The sequence below is a fragment of the Phocoena phocoena genome, chromosome 1 (genome assembly GCF_963924675.1).
Source record: "Phocoena phocoena chromosome 1, mPhoPho1.1, whole genome shotgun sequence".
Taxonomy (NCBI): domain Eukaryota; kingdom Metazoa; phylum Chordata; class Mammalia; order Artiodactyla; family Phocoenidae; genus Phocoena; species Phocoena phocoena.
Genome location: NC_089219.1, coordinates 56,647,311 through 56,670,403, shown reverse-complemented (window position 1 = coordinate 56,670,403; position 23,093 = coordinate 56,647,311). Strand labels below are relative to the sequence as shown.

Genomic DNA, 23,093 nt, shown 5'->3' with positions numbered 1-23,093 from the left:
CTACCCACCTACCACGTGACATGTTCAAAAACAATTTTACTTTCTGTTACAACCTATACATATTCTAAATGCCTCACCTGTCTGTCAAAAATGAACTACTTCCTACTTTCCTTTCTGGGAAATAGAGAATAACAACAACACTGCACTGGACGCATTCACATGATTCTATGTCATTCTGAACATAAATCAGCCACATGGAAAAGGTTCTAGGTCCAGTAGTTAAGATTCCCCACTTCCAGGGCTTCCCTGGTGGCGCAGTGGTTGAGAGTCCACCTGCCGATGTAGGGGACACGGGTTCGTGCCCCAGTCCGGGAGGATCCCATATGCCGCGGAGCGGCTGGGCCCGTGAGCCATGGCCGCTGAGCCTGCGCGTCCAGAGCCTGCGCTCCGCAACGGGAGAGGCCACAACAGTGAGAGGCCCACGTAGTGCAAAAAAAAAAAAAAAAGATTCCCCGCTTCTACTGTAGAGGGGACAGGTTCAATCGCTGGTCGGGGAACTAAGATCCCATATGCCATGCATCATGGCCAAAAAATAAAATTAAAAGAAAGAAAACAAAAGAAAAGTTTCTAGCCTTTATCAACTGTAAGATTCATGTAGAAACCAGGAATACAACCTTTTGTATTGCCTGCATCCATTTCCAATGCGATCTAATGCTATTAACTTTCCAAAATCATGACATTTGTCAGGTCTTACCATACTAGGACTCCAAAAATCTTATAAGTCCCGCTCTGCCCTTAAGATAAATAACATACTCCATAGACTCACATTCAAGGCACACTCAAGTTTACAACGTGACCTTATTTCACCTTTCAAATACATCCTCCCTTCCTTTCCTATATGGACAATTGTCTAGAGTTAAACTTCCCTCACTCTGCATTATATTGTCTGCTTTCAAATGCTTGTGCTCTTCACCTACTTGGTAGACCCTCCCTTTACTCTCTATTGACTCAAAGCCCCACTTACACCTCCCCTACTTATTGCCCCAAGGCCACTCAGTCTGTGGGATTAGGGAGGATAATACAGTCTGGAGGTTGCAGTTCTGTCCTCAAAGACACTACAGGCAAAGTAACAAAACCTATGGTATCTGGAAGGCATCCAGCACTTAGGGAAGTCAATGAAAAGGATCCCTGTGAAGGTTGCAGAGTTTAAACCACAGAGTTCCCCAGACCTTCCAAGTCTCTGAAGCAGTAACTACCCATTCCCTGCCAGATACCTTCTACTGACAACAACCCAAAAGCCGCTCCAGCTGCCCTGCTCCAACCACCTGCTTAAGCAGCCTCCTACTCTTTCACAGGACACCATGGCACATAAGAAAGTTCTTCAGGCTCCCTAGTAATCAAAGAAAACAAACTGAAAACAGCAAGGAGATCATTTCTTTCTCCTCACATTAACAGAAGACTGACAAAAGTCAGAATTATTGGGATCTGGGGAAATGATCATGTTGATGGACAGTTGTGAAAATGTAAATTGGTGTAACCTATTCTGAAAGGCAACTTGGTGGCAAAAAGCCTTTAAAATGTGTATAGCCTTTATAGCCTTTAACTCAGCATTTGTATTAGGATGTTTGTCAAAGCATTGTTTAATTGCACAAATTACAATGAAAGCAATTTAGTGATCAACATTAAAGAAAGGATTAAATAAAGCACCATGCATTTATTCAACAAAATACTATGCAGCCATTCATAAAGATGTAGGAAATCTATATTTTTCATTCAATTTTGGGTGAATAGATCCAGTTATACTATAGCATATACACTATGATTGTGAATCTATACAGAGCGACAGCTGGAAAAATGTTTTCCACTGCTTTTAGGCATGGTTCCCTGATGCACCTGTAAAAGGATGCCTGAACCATAAATGTGGTACTTCTTTTGTATTGATCACCTCCAAGTTCAGGTGCGTCTTCTGGCACATGTGCTGCTTTTAGAGGTCAAGGACCCCCAGGATCTTTACCATTTCATCTTGAGAAAATTCAAGTTCTTCTTCCTTACAATTAAGGCACACAGTAGGAGAGTGTCTGTCTATCTATACTAAAATGTCATTTATAACAACACGTAAGATGTGAAAACTGAATTTTAAAAGATAAGACATTTCTACAGGATTCGCCTATCTGGTTCAACATCCAAATATCATGCACATTTTCCACATTATCATAGCCCTCAAATCAGATACATCTCACAATCGGTAGTATCTTACAATTGTTCTCAGAGAGGCAGCAGTAATGAGCTAGTTGTCATGACCTGCACATTTATGAAAACCTGCAGAATGAGTGTTAGTTTGGTTGCAAGAAAACCCAAGAGACAATAATGGAACACTTTTAACATCTAGAAACCATATGCTTGTGAGGAAGCAAAAGGAAGAGTGGAGAATCAAGCATTTTTAACAACATTCTTGTAGAAGGAATCACAAAGCAAGCTCACTCTACATGATTGCTAAGCATCTTTTCAGGACCAGCGCTATTCCTGGCACAGCAAGTGATAGTGCACGAATGGGCACAGAAATGCATGACTAGGAACTCAAAAGGGATTCAGAAGAGATGAATTCTGAATATGAATACGTTTTTAGAATAACTTATCCAATTTATTTTAGTGCATGTTCTTTTTTATGCACCCACAGGAGAAATATATGATACATTTTATATTTAATTAAGTTTAAACATATTCTTTGAATCAGAATAAAATTAACATTCTAAGCGATAACAAAACATTTCTATAGTTTAATTGAAAGTATGTTTTTCTTAGTGATACATAAAATAATGGTGTATCTTACAACAGAAAGCATATTAGATTAATTGAAATATAGGAATAGAAGTTCTAGAAAGAGGGAACCGAGAAAACCAAATGAAAGAATTTACATTATTTCACGGAACCTAAGATTCTTTGATGCTGGCCCTTTTCTTATCATACAAGAAAGTGTCAACAGAATGTTTTTTTACACAGCCATGTCATGACTGCCACCTGGCTGATGGCTATTATAAGACACCATCAATTTAATATGCATCCTGATTTGAGATGTTAACTTGCAGGGGGAAGTTGACTTTACAACTGGTCAAATCAGTAATGCAAGAAAAATATCGGAACTGAAAGGCATATGTCCAAAAGGAAAAGATCCATTCCTTCCCCCACACAATCAATTAAAAATGACATACACCCAGGCACATCATCTTGAAATTTCAAAATTCCAAAGATAATAAGATGATGCTAAAAGCTTCAAATTGGGGGAAAAAATGTTCACATTTAAAGGATCAAGATTCAGAATAGCATCAGACTTCTCTATAGCTAAAAATGGCAGCAAGAAGACAATGAAATACTCCATCAAAATGCTGAAGGAAAATGACCTCCAACAAGAATCCTACAACCAGAAAAACTATCCACCAGGTGTAAAACAGAATAAAAATATTCTCAGATATAAAACGTCTCAAAAACTTCACCTCAACATATCCTTTCTTAGGAAGATACTGGAGGATGTGCTTCATTCATCGAAACAAGAGACTAAATTAAGGAAAAGCAAAAGATATGGAAATCAGGAAACAAGGGATCCAACATAAGAAAGAGGTAAAGAAATCTGCAGAATGATTGCACTGCAGATACTATTAGCTCTCCACCAAAATCCATTCCCTCTTCTCTGGACACACAGTTAGACATTATCTCAGCCACCCTTGAAATCAGACTTGGCCACAAGACTGAGTTCTAGACAATGATATCCAAGTGAGAGGAGTGTGAGCCACTCCCAGGACTATGTCCATGCCTGACTGAACGGAGTTGACCATGACAACTGTGGAATTCATGTACTGAAAATAGTAGTACCTCTAACCAGGGTCCCTGAGTGACCGCAGGAAACAGAGCAGCACCCTACCCTATTCACCTAGAAGAGCTCAGTAGTTTTACATGAGTGAGAAGTGTACTTCTGTTGTGTTTGAACCATTATCCATTTGTGGACTACTTGTTCCCTTAGCCTAAGATTACCGTAACTAATTTAGATGTAAAAGGAAGATTCCAAAATGACAACAATGAGCAAATGTATGAACAGCTTGAGGATGCATGTGGCCAAGAAAAAGACGAATGTATAGGTTGTCTGATTAAACTAAATATATTAAGAAGAGATTTACAATTTAGATGGCAATTTTGATGGTAAAATAGTGAGAGAGACTTCGAAAACTGAGCAAAATAAAATAATTAAAACAGTCATAAAATATGGGGAAAATATTGGGTTGGCCGAAAGTTTCGTTTGGGTTTTTCTGCAAGATGTTACAGAAAAACCCGAACGAACCTTTCGGCTAACCCAATAAAAACATTTATAAGAAAGGAAATGTAATCATATCATAATATGCCAAAGGATTCAGCTGTGAGTGATAGTTACAGTCAGGGCAATTTAAAAATTAAATTGAGGAAGCAAAGTAGGTGAACGTATGTGTGTCATCTTCCATAGCAGGAAATAACTACATAGAGAAGAAAACTAAAAAAAATCAAGAAATAGCATCATAAACATCTTGTTTTCACAAAACGGAGGCAAACATGAAAAAACAGTAAAACTATTTGAAGGTAATCCCTCTAGGAGGTAAGAATCAGAGATGCAAAAGGGTACAACAGGGCAATGGGAACCACTGCTTTCGATGACATATCAAACTGTAAACCTGCAATTTGATAAATGTGCCAACATGTATTACATTCTTGATTGAACAAAAATACCAAATTTGTTTGCTTTAGGCTGAATTATAACTTCTCCAAAAGGTAACACTAGTTTTGTCATGTTAATTGGAAGCTCTAATTGGCAGCTTTATATGCTGCTGATTACTTTTAAAAGATGTAATTATGGAAATAATTTGATAGATAAAATATTTCAAAACAAGGGAGTCAGAGTGGGGGGAAATAAAAACGGCTGTGAAACTAACCAGGCCTAATCCTTTCATCTTCTAGATAAGAAAACTGCAACGCTTCTGGGAATCTGCTACCGTCTTCCACAAAAGTAAAGCTTGTAAAGTGCAGTGGAAGAAGAGCCTTCATTTGAAAAATGGAGCTAGACCTCGAGGGTTTGGCAGCCACATCTCCTCAATTTCCACCATAATCTCCTCTGCTATTACCACACTGGTTTGGGCTGGGGGCACTCTTCCCACCTATAGCTATTGCCGGATTGGATATTCCCCTTAATTTTCATAAAACAGATAAGACAATTAAACAAGACTTTCTACAGATGTGGAAGATAGATAGATGATAGATAGATAGATAGATAGATAGATGATAGATAGATAAAAAATAATCTGGATAATCTTTACAAAGTAGGACATGCTTTCCTTAACCTGCAAACTTTGTTCCATTTTAGCTACTGTCTGTTTAGTATATACCACCAATGAGCCCAAAATGAAACACTCACCTTCCACAAATCACCCAAATGAATAAGACACAGAAAAAAGCAAAGCTTCCTTCCTCATACCCACTTCCAGACCAGCTTTCACAGGCCAGTTTCACGACTGAACACACATCCCAAAAGACTGACGTGAAAGAGGCCCAGCATTCTTCCCACAGAAATATGACTTTCTCCTGTGACCTCAATTGGTCAACTTTAGCAACTTAAGTCTAGAATGGCGGAAGAGGAGAAGGATATGGCCTGAAGGTGTTTCTTCACAAAGAGCAATTGAAAATCTTTCCCAGTTACAAAGATAAATCAGTAGCAAACCTGAGACAGGAACCTTACTCCCTGGCTCAAAGTCAAGGGTTCTTATCACCGTACAATTCAATTCATCTTTACTGCGGATCAGCACATAAAAAGCATGGCAGTTAAGTCGGAAATAAGGAAAAAACTGCCTTTCTCAAATTTTCTTTCAAGGAAAAAATCTTGTGGCCAAGGAGATGACAAAAACCTTTACTGAAGATATCACAAAAACCTTTTTTGAAGATTTTTATGAGTCAGGCAGAGCCTCATTGTTTTCAAGAGAGAGCCATTGAAAGTTGCATTCTAGGTTGTAACCAACATTCACATTTTAATCACAGTTTTCCCATTTCTTCAACCATTTAAGAGACCCAAAGACCTTTTATATCTGGACAAAACTTATTACTGTATTGCATTATTCAATAAACCCATCTCTTTGAAATTCTTTCTATATATTCTCTTCCCCTCACAATGATGTTTACCTTTGATATTTCAATGCAAGAATGTAAGAGTGTGTTGCTATATTGCTCTTCATTGAAAAAAACAGACACTAAAGACGGCACTCAAAATTCCTGGTTATGATACTCACTTTCGGAAATGCTCACCCATTATCTTATTTACACAGTACTGATACTATTAATAGAATTTATATAACACCTTCTTTCAGAGGAAAAAAAATGCACTTCACATCCATTATCTCATTTATCTTTGTACGCTCCCTCTGAAGTGTAGTGAGAACAGTTGCCTCACCCTGTTTTAATGGAAAAAAACTTAACCAGAAAAGATCTATTATCCTTGATGTGGATAAACAGCTTCTAAGTAGAGTGCCTACATCAATTAGAGAATAAACCCTCAATTACAGAATATTTCTGTCAATACCCTGAATGAGAGTAGCAAAGTAGAAATACTGGAATTCAGCCAATTCTATTCTTTTTAAGATAAATATCTGTTCTTGGATATTATTCACATATGTCATTAAAATTTTTAGAACAACACAATAGCCCAAAATAACTAAATGCAAATTTACACAAAAAATAAAGCACAGTATTTCACGAATGAATAGTATATAATATTGTCATTGTCTGATTTGTCAGAATTTCACACTTACAGATGTCATTGCAGAAGGAGATTATGACCTTTTCCACCCACAATTAGCTTAATACTAATTTCTATTAATATATACTTTGAGTTTTATACGTCAGCCAGCTATCTTGACACAAAGTGACAACTTATACAAAACTTTAAAGGACTATAACGCCTAGGACTTTAAGACAAGTAATAATAACTATTTTAAAACTGTCATATTTTAAGAAATCTCCAGATTATACATTACTGATACAACACAACAAATGTTTTTAAAGCTGAAAAATGTTCTTCAGATGCAATGACAATGATGGTTGCTTACCCAATATCCAATCTCCCCTTCTTTCTTAATAATAATGGAATCCTGGCATTCGGGGAAGTACTGATTTCCCCAGATTAAAAAAAAATTTTTTTTAAAAGCTTCTATTTCTCAGACCTCCCTGCCATTAAGGATGGGCACTGGCATAGCTCTGGTCAATAAGATATTAGTAGAAGTCTACCAGATGCATCTTCCTGGGAGCTATCATTTTCCTTATTAAAAGGACTATCAGCTGATGTGTGCCTCGCCTTTTGTCCAGCCGCTTCTTCCTGCCTGTAGTACAGAAGCCATGCTTGGAGGCTCACTAACTGTCTTTCCACCAAGAGAGGGAAAGCCATACACTAACGGTGGTAGGGCCAAAAGCAAGAAGGAGCCTGAATTCTTGATTACCTCAAGGATGGTGCAGTTGCTCCAGCCTTGTACTCTCTCCCTCCAGATATCTCATGGCATGTAAAACAATAATAAACTCCTTACTTGTGACTGCCAAGGGGAAAAGATGAAGGGGAGGGATGAATTGGGAGGCTGGGACTGGCATATGTACACTAGTATATGTAAAATAGATAATCAACAAGGACCTACTGTATAGCACAGGGAACTCTACTCAATACTCTGTAATAACCTGTATGGGAAAAGAATCAGAAAAAGAATAGATATATGAATATGTATAACTAAATCACTTTGCTGTGCACCTGAAACTAACACAACATTGTGAATCAACTCTATGCCAATATAAAATTTAAAATTTTTGAAAATAAATAAACTCCTTCCTTTTTACTATTACATGTCAGATTTTACTCTCAAATGGATACAATCCTGATAAAATAACAAATATATCCCAATTGAATTCTTCTTTCTTCTCATCAAATGGCTTAATGCAAAAATTAATCCCCTACACTTAAGCAAGGAAAATCCAAATGAAAAGTGGGCAGATACTCTGTCACACAATAAATTATTTTCCATCTTTTATATTCACTTACTGTGAATGGCCATCCTTCTTTAACCTTTAAAGTCCGGCTTTAAAGTATTTCTCATTCATGTGAAAGTGTGAAGTCAGAAGGAAACAAACCTAGACTAAGCAAAGAGGGTAACCAACTCTGCTATACATTTTTGCCTATAAACCAAATGAGGAAAACATTTTTTTCAAGACTCATTGGTATTCTCCAGCTGTATCTCCATCTTACTGAAGATTATAGATAAGTAGGAGGTGTGACTCACAGAAATAGTTTTCCTCACATAAATTTCACCCATTGAATAAAATCTGAAATATTCTCTGAGCAATACAAAATAGACACTTTTGGAGTCTTATGCTATTCTTCATGCTATGAACAATAAAATAAAAATTTTACAAATTTTCACACCCAAGATTCCTCATAATGATAATATTTATACCAACTAGCCTAAATTTCACAGTCCAAGATCGGTAATTACAAAGATCTGTAAACACTAATTTTACCCTTCAAAAATGTAAAATGCAAAGTCATAACCATCACTTTACGTATTCAGTTGGGAATGTATTTGGCTGGGAGGAACAGAGAACCTAATAAATAGTGGAAGAAATAGTCAGGAGTTGTAATTTTTTTTCTCTTGGAATAATAGACTGGAGGTAGGCAGTGCAGAGCTGATATATCCACTTTAAGATGTCATCAAAAATCCGAGTTTTATCATCCTAAGTTTGTGGTTTTATTCCTCATGCTTGCAAGACAGCTGCTCACCTCAAAGCAAAAACGTGATAAGTATTTTACGTATTCAGTTGGGAATGTATTTGGCTGGGAGTAACAGAGAACCTAATAAATAGTGGAAGAAATAGTCAGGAGTTGTAATTTTTTTCTCTTGGAATAATAGACTGGAGGTAGGCAGTGCAGAGCTGATATATCCACTTTAAGATGTCATCAAAAATCCGAGTTTTATCATCCTAAGTTTGTGGTTTTATTCCTCATGCTTGCAAGACAGCTGCTCACCTCAAAGCAAAAACGTGATAAGGGTCAAGGGCAAAGGCCTTCTCCTTGAGAAACTTTGCCTTTTCAAAAATGTACGTGGTCCCCAGAAATCTCCATCTAATCTTTGTAATGTGGGCCATTCCGAGCTTCGAGGGAGACTGGGAAGTTGAATAATTTCCTTTCCAGCTTGTATAGCAGAGCAAGATGAAAGAGAAAGAGGTTGAATGGATGCTAAAGGAGCGATCCACAATATCGCTACCCCTCCAGACCAATTAAATCTAGAGCCATCCTCATTAGCATCCTCACTATTGTAATTATCACCATCTGCATTAAAGTGTTCGTTCCCCAAATTGTGTTGTGTTGTATCCATACAGTTGGGTAGTCCTCATCCAACCATGACCTCTCTAATTATTGTAAATTTCGGACCAAATCAAGGTATTATAGTATAATAACTTCAAACTAAAAATTTGATTCCCTGGAGTGCTTTCTTATGAATAATACAGTGGTCCCTCAGTTTGCGGGGATGGAAGAGGGTGGGGAAATTGGCTTCAGGACCCCCACAGATACCAAAATATGTGAATGATCATGTCCTTTATATATAATGGCATAGTTCAGTGGCACTTCAGTATCCACAGACTCCACATCCACGTAGTAGGTCAGCCCTCATTCAACAGTGGGTGTGGGAAACTACGGATATTGACTATGCTTAATTACACAGGCTTATCCAAAAATTCCACTAATTTTGTGTCAAATAATACCTTTTAATCTAAAGTTTCACCAAATCATAATGCTAGAAAGAATCTTAGAAATTATCGTAATTCAAAGTCTTAATTATACCCTAAGCCTTACCCAGGGGATGTCATTTACCCACTTAGTTGCAAAGCAGAACAGAAACTCAGGGCTTCTTATTCCAAGTCCTCACTTATGCAGTTATTAAAGAGCAACCCTAAAAACAAACCCCCTTTCACTCTTTTAAAAGATGTAAAATCACTAGGAAGAAAAACCTGTCATTCTATTATTTGTTTCCCTACAACCGCCTCATTTTTCTGCATTGAGTTTTTCACCATAGTATACATCATGGCACTTCAAGTCATTCCAGGGTCTTAGTTACAGAGAAGTACAGAGTAGCTTCCTTTAAGGATATATAGGTAGCTTCCTAAAAGTAATTTCAACTACTCTAATAAATACTTCCTGATCTCTGAATTTAGAGACATGTATCATTCTGTGTTCTTAAATTATTATGATCCATAATATAGAAAAACCATGGATGTCATTTTCTTCTTACTCTCAAAAAGTCCCCAGTCAATACATCAAATGCCACTCTATGCTTTCTTCTTTCAACCTATAACATTTGATATGGGTGAAATTGGGTTAAAATGACCACCAGAGCAGCGTTACTAGAGGAAGGGAGAATAGCCTCCAAGGGCAATGTTTCTCTCTATAGTGAGAGAGTGAAAGGAGACAGGAGCAGAGGAAGAATCTTTCCAAGGAATCTAGAGATCTGTGTATATGTGTGTATGGAGGAGGAGGGAGCAAGTATTGTAGGCTGAGCTGCCTGTTTTTTATTTCCCACAGTCTGTTTTAACATCTGCTGGTCTTGCTATATCCTTCTCACCTACTGGCTCTCTAGAACCTGCAGGAAAACAAATTCCTCAGCACACCAGTGCATGGTGCCACAACCCACAAGCCTTTAAAGGTGAGTCTGTCTATAAAATGAGACATTTAAGTCACTTTCCCAGCAAAGACCATCCACAGATACCATCACATGGTACAAACAATACAAAAACAGAATCTAGGACTCTTCCTCAGGAGTTCATAAATCTCCAAGATTATATGCAAACTTTTGAGTTTATGTTAATTTTGCAGGATAATTGGTCCATATGTTCATGAGATTTTCAAACATACTTATTTTTTAAAGAGTACCATCATGCCATCCCAACTTATTAAAGTATTCTTTTCTCTTTAGAAAAGGATACTGAAAACCCATGCCTCAATATAAAATGTTAAGTCTTCTCAAAAGAAAGTGATTCTGATTTCTTAAAGTAAACATAAAATTAAGAAATGCTAAGAACTTATAATAAACAAGCCCTGCCATTATTGAATTAAAGGAAATTAAGCTCCCTATGGCCTTTCAAGGTATCAATGTTCTTAACTATAAAACAATAGGATTGAAATAGGCGATCTCTAAGTTCGCTTTCAGTTTAGAAAGGCTGTAATTCTATGAGTCAGCACTGTGGTATAAACCAGGATAGCCAAAAACAGAATCCTGTTATCTTTTCCTTAATCTACACAAAATATCAGTATGTTGCTTGTGCAAATAATGTCATTTATTTTCTCTACTGTTTAAAGTCCATCTGATATAGAACTTCTTTTAGCAATTCCCAGAGATGGCAACAGATAAAAAATATTAATATTTTTCAAATGCTTTAAGGCAACTTAGAGAAAAATATTCAATACAGAAAATACAGTATACATAGATTTTTTTGTCTTATATTCCACTGGCAAGATGTGACTTAACATTAAATTATTCAATTATAGTAATATTTATTAAAGTAAATAAGATATGTACTGATTTTTTAAACTGAGGTTATACTGTGTCTCTAAAACAAATGCAAATTACAGGAGAACACAAGTCAAACTATTGTTTTCTACTATATTAACAGATAACGTGGCTGAGGAGTTAAGAGTTTTTTTAAAAAGCATATACTTCCAGTGCAGACAAGATGGCATATACTTTCCTCCTCCCCACTTAATATAACTCTAAACCTTGAAAATAAGGAAAGAGACAACCAAAGGAGGACTCAGAACAGTGAAAAGGAGGTGGACTGGTTACCGGCCTTGGACTAGAGGAACAACAGAGCAGAAGGTACCTTATGACCCCCTACCCAATAGCAGGTTATGCAGGTCCAGGGTCTCCCAACCCCCCGAATCTAGCAGCAGGTGATACAGGTGAGCTTACATTCCTCCCTTGTGTCTAACTGCGATCCAGCCAACAACACCAGATGGCCTCTCAGCACTGGCAGGGGGATTCCTGCCATAACAAGCTCCAGGCCCAGGAGTGCTCCTTATTCCTGCAGGCTGAAAAATCCCTTCCCTCACCTACAGGCATCAGGGGGACTGGCCTTGGCAGGTCCCTTCTGCCCCCTTCAGGGGCATCAGCAGGGTTCAGTGGGAGCTCCAGAAGCACCAGTCAAGCCAGGCAGACTGAAGCAGCACCATAAAGCTTCTGCAAAGTAAATTGTCATTGGAACCACAGCCCACAAAAGTAATCCTGGACATGTGTACTAAACCTACACAGGGTGACTGTCTGCTAACGTATAAGATTTCAATAGGACCCAGACCCTTTTAACATGGTACCCAAAATACCCAAGACATGATCACAACTGGAATGAGAAAAGACAATCAACTAAAACCAACACTGAAGTGAATCAGATGTTAGAATTTGGAATTATTTAGTAAGAATTTTAGGGCAGCCATTATAAAAGTGCTTCAACAAACAAACTCAAATTCTCTGAAAAAAAAAAAGAATGGAAAATTTCAACGAAGATGCATACGTTCTAATAAGTTCTAACTGCCAAATGGCAATTATAGAACTAAAAAGTACGATAACCAAAATAAAACACTCACTGGATGGGTTCAATACTGGAGATGACAGAGGATAGAATCAGTGAACTTCAGAATAGATCAATAGAGTTTATCCAATCTGAACAACAGAGAGAAACTAGACAAAAAAAAAAAAAAAAAAGAAGGAGGAGCAGAAGGAAAAGGAGAAGAAGAACAAGAAGAACAGAGCCTCAGGGTCCTGTGGGACAGTAACAAAAGATCCAGTATTCATATCATCACTTCCCAGAATGACATGAGAAAGACAGTAGAGCTGAAGAGTATTTGAAGAAATAATGAAATAATGCTAGGAAAAAATTGGTGCAAGACACAAACCTATAGATTTAAGAAGCTGATCAAATCTCAAACAGAATAAACCCAAAGAAATCTATACCAATACACAACATCACTAAGCTTCTAAAAAACTAAAGACAATGAAAGTATCTTAAACTAGCCCGAGGGAAATGGCACATTGCCTTTAGCAGAGCATCAATTCAAATGACAACAATTTTCTCGTCAGAAACCATGGGGGCCTAAAGGAGGTGGCACATTTTTCAAGTGCTGAGAGAAAAGAACTGTCAACCACAAATTCTTTCCCAATATGAGTTGTTTAAATAATATTCAATGAGTGAAACGAAAAACATAACACTGTCTTACACTCAGAACAACAGCATTTAAATAGAACCAAGAGAAGAGACCCAAATACATATAGTAATAGCCAGAGCAACCACTGAGAAAACTGTACAAAGAGATACACTCAAAAACACTATAAATAAATCAAAATGGAATCATATAAAATGTTCAAATAACTCACAGGAAGAGAAGAAAAGAGAAATAAAGGAACAAGAAACAGAGGAAACAAAGAGAAAACATAATAAAATGGCAGACTTAAACGCTAACATAATGCAGAGAAATTGGATCGCTCATACATTGCTGGTCGGAATGTAAAGATACAGCCCCCCTGGAAAATGGTTTGGCAGTTTCTTATAAAACTAAACATGCAATTATCATAGGACCCAACAATCACACCCATGGGCATTTATCCCAGAGAAGTGAAAACTTATATCCACACAAACACCTGTACACACGTGTGCATACCAGCTTTAATCATAATAGCCAAAAACTGGAAACAACCCAAATGTCCTTCAATGCCTAAACAAGCTGGGGTACACCCATACAATGGGACAGTACTCAGCAATAAAAATGAACAAACCATTGACACATATGACATCTTGGATGATTCTCTGGGGAATTATGGTGAGTGGAGGACAAAAACAACCTCAAAGATTATATAACCTATGATTCCATTTATATAACACTTTGGAAATGAAAAATTTATAGTGATAAAGAGCAGATTAGTGGTTGTCAGAGGTTAGGAATGGGACAGGGAGTGTGAGGGACGTGGGTGTAGTTATAAAAAGGGCAGCACCAGGGCTCCTTGTGGTGATGGAGCTATTCTGTTATCTTGACTGTGGTGGTGAATACAGGAACCTACATATGTGATAAAATTGCATAGAACTAAACACTTACACAAATAAGTGTAAAACTGGTAAATCCGAATAAGAGCTGCAGATGATATCGTGTCAGTCGCCTGGTTGTGATATTGTGTTATACTTTTCCAAGATGTTACTCTTCGGGAACACTGAATGAAGGGTACACAGGATCTCTCTGTACTATTTCTCACAACTGCATGTAAATCTACAATTGTCTCAAAATAAAAAATTTAATTAGAAAGAATACTGGGTGAAAGTTGTGGGGAAGCTGGTCTTTCACATAGTCTCAAAGTATCACTGTACAGTCTATATTAACCTCAAAGGAAAAAAAAAGGATCAATTTGGTAGCGACCATCTTTCAAGTGCTCTGACTTAGTCACCAGTAATGGGACAACCAGACTCTCCTGTTGTGATACAATAGGAAGTACATATCACCAATTCAGGAGTATTCTTGCTGAAAATATTTAACCTGAACCTAACCAAATGAGTAAGCCATTAGACAAATCCATACTTAGAGACACTCTGTAAGTCAACTGACCTGGACTCAACATAAATATTAATGTCACAAAAAGAAAAAATAGACAAGGGGACTAGCATAAATTAAGCTTTTAAAAATAATGTGAGGATAGTATAAAAAAAAAGAAAATAACTGAAAAGAGTTGATTCTCAGTGTTATATAGTCACAGAAAGACGTCTTATGCCACCAGCAAGGCAGACTGAGTTCATGTGAACCAAATTCCCTTCCACTACAAACACATATATACTTAGATTTTTAAAACACCGGAAAAATTGAAATAGGTTAAAGTGTTAAGCCTGAAGAAAAAAAAAAGAAAGGTAATCTGTAGCTGTCAGAACAGAAAGGAAACAGATACGGTAATAGCAGGCACAGAAATCGGTAATACAGCAACCCAAAATTATATACAACTTAGATGCAGGCACAAATGCCAAGAGGCTGGAGATTTCACATGTGTTTAGGGACAGGAAACTTAGTTTGGGACCCATGAAAAGAAGGAGCTGAGACCTCTGCCTAAGAACCCTGAAAGAATTGACCATTTAGTTTAAGAAGGACTAGAAGTTTGGCCTGGAAGCAGCAAGAAGGTTTGTCTCTTCCTGGGGTTCTGGATAGAAGAAAAAGAAAAAGGATTCTTTGAATTAAATCCCTAAACAACCTCCCCACACACAGTTTGAATTTACATCACCTGGTATTCCTATCCTGTGGTATAGGAATCTCAAGCCAAGAAATTAATGAAAAAGCCAATTCTACGGATGATCTAGACTTAACGTGGTGATCATTTCACAATACATACAAATAGCAAATCGTTATGCTGTACACCTGAAACTAATAAAATGTCAATTATATAACATGTCAATTATACCTTAATAATTTTTTAAATCTGATAGATCCTAGACCAGCAAAATCCCTTGGTTAATCTACAGAAGCAAACACAATATCACTCTACAGGGAAACTTCCAAAAACTAGGAAGAATATGGCTATCACAGGGAAAAGCCAAAAGCAGAAACCCAGCTGAAGATGAATTCATAATCCCAATAATAAACCACATGAGGAAAGGATCCTCCTTTAAGCGGATATATAGTTCTGGAAGAACCAGTAAACCCAACCACTGGGACGAGTAACTCCCAGAAGAATTCAAGTAAGAAAACAATCTGATACTTATTATAAAATAAGTACATGTATAATTATTAAAGAGAAAATATGAATAGAATCCAAAATAAAAGGATAGAAAAACTCAGGGAAAAAACAGGAAGATATGAAAAGGCATCAAATAGCACTCCTAGAAATAAAAAAATAATTCATAGCTCAATGGAAATTTAAGCAATAGATATCAATGAAGAATTAGTTAGCTGGAAAATAGTCCTGAATAATTACCCAAATGCCTTTTTGAAATATTTCTTAATAGAAAATAATACAGAGGTAACAGACACGAGACACAAAACAGGAAGGTCCAACATATATCTAAGAATTCCAGTGGGAAAAATAGAGACAATGGGGCTTCCGTGGTGGCGCAGTGGTTGAGAGTCCGCCTGCCGATGCAGGGGACACGGTTTTGTGCCCCGGTCCGGGAAGATCCCACATGCCGCGGAGCAGCTGGGCCCGTGAGCCATGGCCGCTGAGCCTGCGTGTCCAGAGCCTGTTTTCCGCAACGGGAGAGTCCACAACAGTGATAGGCCCGTGTACCGCAAAAAAAAAAAAAGAGACAATGAAGGCAACATAATGTATGATGAGATATGCTATGAATTTTTAATAATTCAAGAAACAGAAGAGTCATCTGATTAAAGAAGCATAAGAAATCCCATGAAGAAAACGTAAAAATAAACCCACACCTGGGCATACCTCAGTAAAACTGCAGAACACCAAAGACAGAGTAATCTCTTTTTTGTAAATTGAAGTATAGTTGATTTACAATGCTGTGTTAGTCTCAGGTGCACAGCAAAGTGATTCAGTTTTATATATATATATATATATATATATATATATATATATATATACACATATGTATAGTTTTTCAGATTCTTTCCCATTATAGGTTATTACAAGATATTAAATATAGTTCCCTGTGCTATACAGTAGGTCCTTGTTTACCTGTTTTCTATATAGTAGTGTGTCTCTGTTAATCCCAAACTTCTAATTTATAAAGTAATCTTAAAAGCAATGAAGGAACTACTCATCATCAACAAGAGAGACAATATCTTCAAAATGATGAGATAAATAATTGTCAAGTTAGAATCCTGCTCTCAGATAGTCTGTTATTCAAGTGTTAGGATGAAATACAGTTTCAAACAAACAACAACAGTAAAAAGATTCAGAGTTTTATCTGTATATGCTTACCAAATAGCTACATACTTCTAATAAAGAGGAATTTTAATCTAGAAGGAAAGAGAGGGATGCAAGAAGCAATAGCGAACATAGAAAACATGGGTAAATTTAAATGAGCATTGACTATGAAAACAATCAAAAAAAAGGAAAAACTAAATATATAAAAAAATGACATAATGGCTGTAAAAAATGTAGTAGAACTATATCACTATACAATATTATGAAACATGAAGTATGATCAGAATTATAACATTGTAGAGCCTTTTAGTATTCGAGAGGAGAGTAGATATTTTGATTAATATCATCTGTTAAGACAAAACATGAATGTTGAAAACATAAAAATACCTACTACTCAAAGTATAGAAATATATACAATATTTAAATCAATAGACCAAAAAGAGAGTAAAAGAAGTATAAGTCCACTAAAAGGAAAGAATGGTATAACAAGGAGGGACAGAAGAGGATCAAGGACATAGAAATGTCCTCCAGAGAGAAGTGACACTATATTTTAAAAGATTAAAACAGGCAAAACTAATGTGCATGAAGGAGGTGTTGCTATAGGATGGCTTCCCCAGGGCAGCTGACTCCAAGATGAAGTTGAGCATGCAATTTTATTAAGCACTGCCTTGCTATCAACACCTGAGAATGGGGAAGGAAGCAGAAATGGGCAAAGGGAGACTTGGTGCTGCAACCCAAGCCCCATGGGGGTTTCCAGAGCCAGAATGGTCCTTCAGAGTTACCTGGAGCTGGACTGAGATGGCCGAGCCTTTATACTCTAACATGGATCAGCCATTGGATGTGAGCTGCCCTGGAAAGTGGTGTGACCTTGGACAAAGGGGCTTTCTACAGTTCAGGCAATCCTCAAAGGGACTGGCCCTCAAAGACCGTCTGCTGATAGCACTCCCACAAGCTGAGGCAACAAGCTCTCCTTGAAGGGGGGTTTGGCACATCACAGGGTCTGCCATATTACCACAAGGTGACTGCAAAACAACAGCGCTCAAAGGAACCCATTTGTCCTGTGATCAACATCCCCAACACTTTCTCTGAAGCCTGCTGCTCAAATTGTCTTGGAAAGAGCAATGACGTTTTATGCCATAATAATAAAAGATAATTCCAAATTGCTAAGCCCCAAATCCTTCTAACTCAAGACTACATCATGTACCTCTTGCTCCCTAATCAAAGTAAGCCAAATAAGAGATTAAGAGCAACCTGGGACTCTTTATTCCTTCACAATTTCAAAGTTTCAGTTTGTAAACGATATAAAAATACCATTATTGTATCTAATATTTTTATCAAACACAAATCCTTACTCGGGCACAGTACTATTATTAAATACCTGTCTCTAGACAGGCAAAAGACTCCAAGATCAGAAAACCATATATGATTGATATCTCATTCCTCATATCAAAACCAGTTCTATTCAAAAGAAACAAGCATGCTTAAGTGGGTACCCTCCAGAGAAATTCAATATAATTTATCTTTGCAAAATATGTCAAGTCAGAAATAAACTAAAAGGCAGATCGACTGAGAAAAAAAATACACGTAGACATATTGCAAAATTGATTACCTCACAACTGTTATAAGAAATACAGAGAGATGACAGATATACAGACAGACGGCCTCAATGTAACAATCATGCCCTCTCAACCATTCCAGTCTACTCAACAACTTTACTCATTTTTTGTAATTGGGATTCTGTTGTTGAAAAAACACAAACAGCCAGCAAATATGTTACTAGCCAAGTCCTACAAGTACAGGTTTGAAGAGTTGAATAGACCATTGTTATGCTGAAGACACATGTTGACATTTAGGGGATTTCTCTTGGCATATCGTAATGTAAGTGAGGTACCCTCAGAGGTAAATGCAGCTGAATTTCCTTTTACCTGAAGTGAAATCATTTACCTTATCCACCTTCATGTCGAATTCATGCACAGATAACTTCCAGACCCCTCCCTACACCTCAGGCTTAGGTAAAAACACTAGGCAAAAGTACCCAGATTATTTTGCTTTTATGAAAATTATTGGCAAAACAACCAGCTTTTAGTAAAAGGAAGATGGGGAACGTGGATGGTCCACTAAAAAGAAACCAGCATCTGTACTTTTTTTGAAATTTAATGTGCCTTTTATTTTTACACTGTAGCCCAGGGCTTTCAAGTAGCCAGAAACCTCTGAATTTAAAAGATGGATGTGATTCAAATAACAGTTGTATCTCATACAGATCGAAGAGACAAAATGCACAGATTTATCATTTCTGTTTAGTAATATCATATACATGTGATGTAAACATAATGTAAATATAATGTAATTTTAGGCAGGAGCCTCAAAATATTTCTTTAAATTTATCCCAGGCATGTGTATACACATATATTTGTCTTTAAAATGAACCACACTATTTAAGAGCTATTCCTCTGTGCTCTCTTCATACTTGCTTTAAAAGCCATTGACTACAGTAGGTTCAGAATATTTTGAAATACAGCACTTGGAAGGGGGGTGGTCTGTGAAAAAGGGAAGGAAGGAAGCAAAAGAGGAAGATGGAAGAGGAGGGAAGGCAGGAAGGAAGCGGGAAAAAACACTACACACACACACACACACACACACACACACACACACTCGTAGCTTAGAAAGGGCCAGGCCCTAAACACACCCCAGCACCCCTCCCCAAACATGAGACAACGCTTCCCAAAAGTTCCTAGCGGAGCCTTCGTTAAGCCGTGGCCTGGGTGCACCCACTTGTGCCCCAAACCCCGGGCAGGCAGGACCATCCTGGGGCCGCAGCCCTGCAAACTCTCGGGTACTTCAGGCTCCCTCCCGTGCCCGCTGTCAATCACCCGGCACAGCGCGCCAACCCTTCGCCCACTCCCGGGCGAATTCTTCTGCCTTTCTCCATCCCCCCTTGGCTCTCTCCTTCCCAGGGACTTTCCAAAGAGTTCAGGGCCGAAGGCAGAGGCTGAGGAGGAGCGAGCGAAGAGTAAGGGCCGGCTGGCGGATTTACCACAAGGGGTAGGAACGTTGCGGTCAAGGCGACCATCCTGGCGCGGCCCCATATTCCCCCCCGCGCTCCCTACCAGCGCCGCAGCACCCACACTCTCCGTTTCGGCTTCGCTGTGTGACCGAGTAAGAGACAGGGGGAAACAAACCTGCAGCCCACGGGACACCCCTTACCTCAGGCTACCCTCGCGGAAGCCGCCCTCGTCCTGTTCGACGCGCCGCCGCTGCACTGCCGCGGCCGCCGCGCTCTGGACGCGCGGGCTCCGGCGGCGGCTCCGGCGGCGACTCCGCCCGGCGCAGCTAGTCCGTGCGAGGCGAGCGAGCCCTCCGCGCTTCCCTGCGCGGGGCACAAGAGGCAGCGGGGAGACGCCGGCGAGACGCTGGCGCGCCGCTCGCGTGCAGCCCGGCCGGCGATCCACAGCCCGCAGCCACCGCGGAAGCGGGGCCGGCAGCCCCGGAAAGGCGCGCACAAACCAGGGACGGCTGCGGAGCGCGCGCGGACCCTCCGGCGTGGAGGACCTCGCAGGGGCGACACGGACGGCCGCAACGCGGCCCCGAGCTCCTGTCTCCTCAGCTGGCCCTCCAAACTCCCACTCTGTACTCCCACTGCCCCGCTCCCCCGGAGAGACAGCTCGCCGGCGGCACTTGGTCTGCCGCGCTGCGCTCTTCAGCCCGGCGCGGGGAATAACAATTGGATCTTATTGCACGGACTAGATGCTGTGTAGTAGGTTGTAACTGCTGCGGCGGCCACCTGTCAATCCTAAGGAGCAAGGCACACGGTCCCCAGCCGTCTGGCCTCTCCCCGATTCCCCACCCCGCTTATTTTCCTCCCCCACCTACCTCGCCGACCGCCCGCAGTACTCCACCAGCACTAGACCAAGGGAGTTTTGCAAAATAACCCTCACTCTCAGCTGGAAGCTCGCGGCATCTCCCTTCCCTCCCTGGCTGAAGGATTACGCGCAGTCCTGCATGCCTAGCCAAAGCTGGATGCCGAAAAGCCTGGTTTGAACCCCACACTCGCCGCCCCCGCCCCCCGCTCCCATTCATAATCCCAGCGGCCGTCTGCCACTACGCACCCTCCCCCCGCTGGCCGCGCTCGCCGCGATTGGCAGTCCCTGGAACGTGTCAGTCACTCGCCGTGAATACGGTGCTCGAGGCTCCGCAGCCAAGGGTGACACAAAGAGGGATGGGGAGGGAGGGCACTCAGAGCTCGGGTGCGGGAAGGCGAGGGAGTGAGTGGGGCAATTACGTGGAAGGAGCCCGAGGGAGGGTGAGAGTCCGCTGCTCTCTGGTTGCGCAAAGGAGGTCCAAGAGTGGATCAGCGCAGTGCTACTGAGCCAACCGGTCAGATCCCCACCGCGGAGGTGCCCCACCAAGATACCCTGGGAGTGGGTCCCAAAACTTGGGAATTTGTGTGACCCAGCAACAGGCACCCGGGAGCCTGACTGCCCCACCTTGAAAGAACGCAGCTGCGTGGAGGCCTGCCAGCTATGGGGGTCTTGGGGGGCGGGGGGCGTTGTGAGAAACACAGCCTTCCTTTTCCCCAGTTGTCCAACCCTTGCAGTCATGGAAAGAGAGAAGAAAGCTGGCAAGGAAAAGAGAAAGATAGGAATGCAGTTAACTCTGCCTACTGAGCTGCTCCAACAAGCTCGAGACCAGAAAGACCTTAATGGATAAAATTGGCTTATTTCTCAGTTTATGCCAATAAATATTAGGGCACACCCATTTGCAGTGAGCACAACATACTGTGCCAGATGCTGGGGTACAGAGATGATTAGGACACAGTTCCTAAACCCAAGGAGCTCACAGCCTAGTGGGAGAAGCAACTATGAAAGCCCAGAACTGACGATACAAGTATTACACTACAGAAACACATACCAATTACATTAGTGGGAGGAATTTTCTCTAGCTGGAGGGGGAATGGGTCATGGAATTAGATCCCTTTTGAACTGTGCATTAAGGGGCAAATAGCAGTGTCCCAAAGAAGTGGCAATAACCTTCTATTATTCAGCAATTAATCCAAACCAGCTTTACATACCCACTCATTCAAAGTCACACCTGAGTGCTTATTAATGTAGATAAGTAATGAACTCCTGCCCTGCACTGTTTCCCAGTTACAGTTTCGGAGGAAACATTACCAAACACTAGCCCTTGGAGTGTAGAACACCTGGTCCTCCCCAGCTGAGATGCTGCCTTCTTGGACCTGTTGCTTTACATCCTATACCATCTACCTTACCTATTAGCTTGAAATTGAGCCCAAAGCCAAAAATTAATAATATGGAAGCAATGAGCATCTGGAGAGAAGCCAATAAATCCTGCAACACGGTCATGGTTCTGACACAGTCTTTGTAAAATGATGACAATATAATCTCTTTTTCCTGAAATCCAGTGATGATTAATTAGTCAGACTCATTAAATATAAAGAGACCGTTGCCCGAACAGAGCGTGGGATGGGAACCTAAACTGTGATTCAGTCTCAGAAAAAAAGAACCAGTCTGAGTGGCACGCTCCCCCTCTCTGAATATTAGAACTTTGAAAAGTATTAACGATTACTAAAGCACTCTAGGTTATTATATCGTCTTCTGAAAAATATGTCCAAAGCGTTCTTGTTGCAAAAAAAGAATTAAATGGACTCCAGTATGAAGATGATGTCATCGATTAAACTATAAGGCAGAAGAGGCACACATGGAGGGGATAAGAGGCACAGAGGGTTTCCAGGGAACCCAGTAGCAGGTATCAGGGGCAACAAAACTATAATCCTTAAAGATGAGGTAGTTGCTGTGAGATGTAGGAGCCCTATTCCTTGTTTGCAAGAACTGGGGAGCACGGAGCTGTTAGCAAAAGGTCTCCTGAACCAAATTTACTTCAGGGACTCAAAGGGAGTACGTTTACAGAGAAGTCATCATTACTGAAAGCAGTCTGTTTTTGAGGCAGCAATAAAAGTGAATCTGTAATGTACTGCTGCATGACGAACCACCCAAAACAATGGTTTAAGAAGCTACCAGTTATTGGCCTACAATTCAGTGAGGTGACAAATCGGGGTGGGCTCAACTGGGATGGCTGGTCTCTGCTCCATGTGGGGTCAGCAGGTCTCATGTATTTGGGCCTCAGGAGGAAAGGCTTGGACACCTGGAGACTCTTTCCAGAAAGCTAGTTCAGGCTTTTTCACATGGAGGTGAAAGAGTTCCC

General features: G+C 40.0%; 1 protein-coding gene across 1 annotated transcript in view; it reads right to left on the bottom strand.

Moving 5' to 3' along the window:
* PDE4B (phosphodiesterase 4B) overlaps positions 1-20,869 on the bottom strand; it is a 618,793-nt gene extending 597,924 nt beyond the window's left edge. Inside the window, exon 1 of the mRNA XM_065885940.1 lies at positions 20,745-20,869. The gene's annotated coding sequence lies outside the window, so the exon portion shown is untranslated. The remainder of the gene's footprint in view (positions 1-20,744) is intronic.
* Between the last annotated feature and the right edge of the window lie 2,224 nt (positions 20,870-23,093).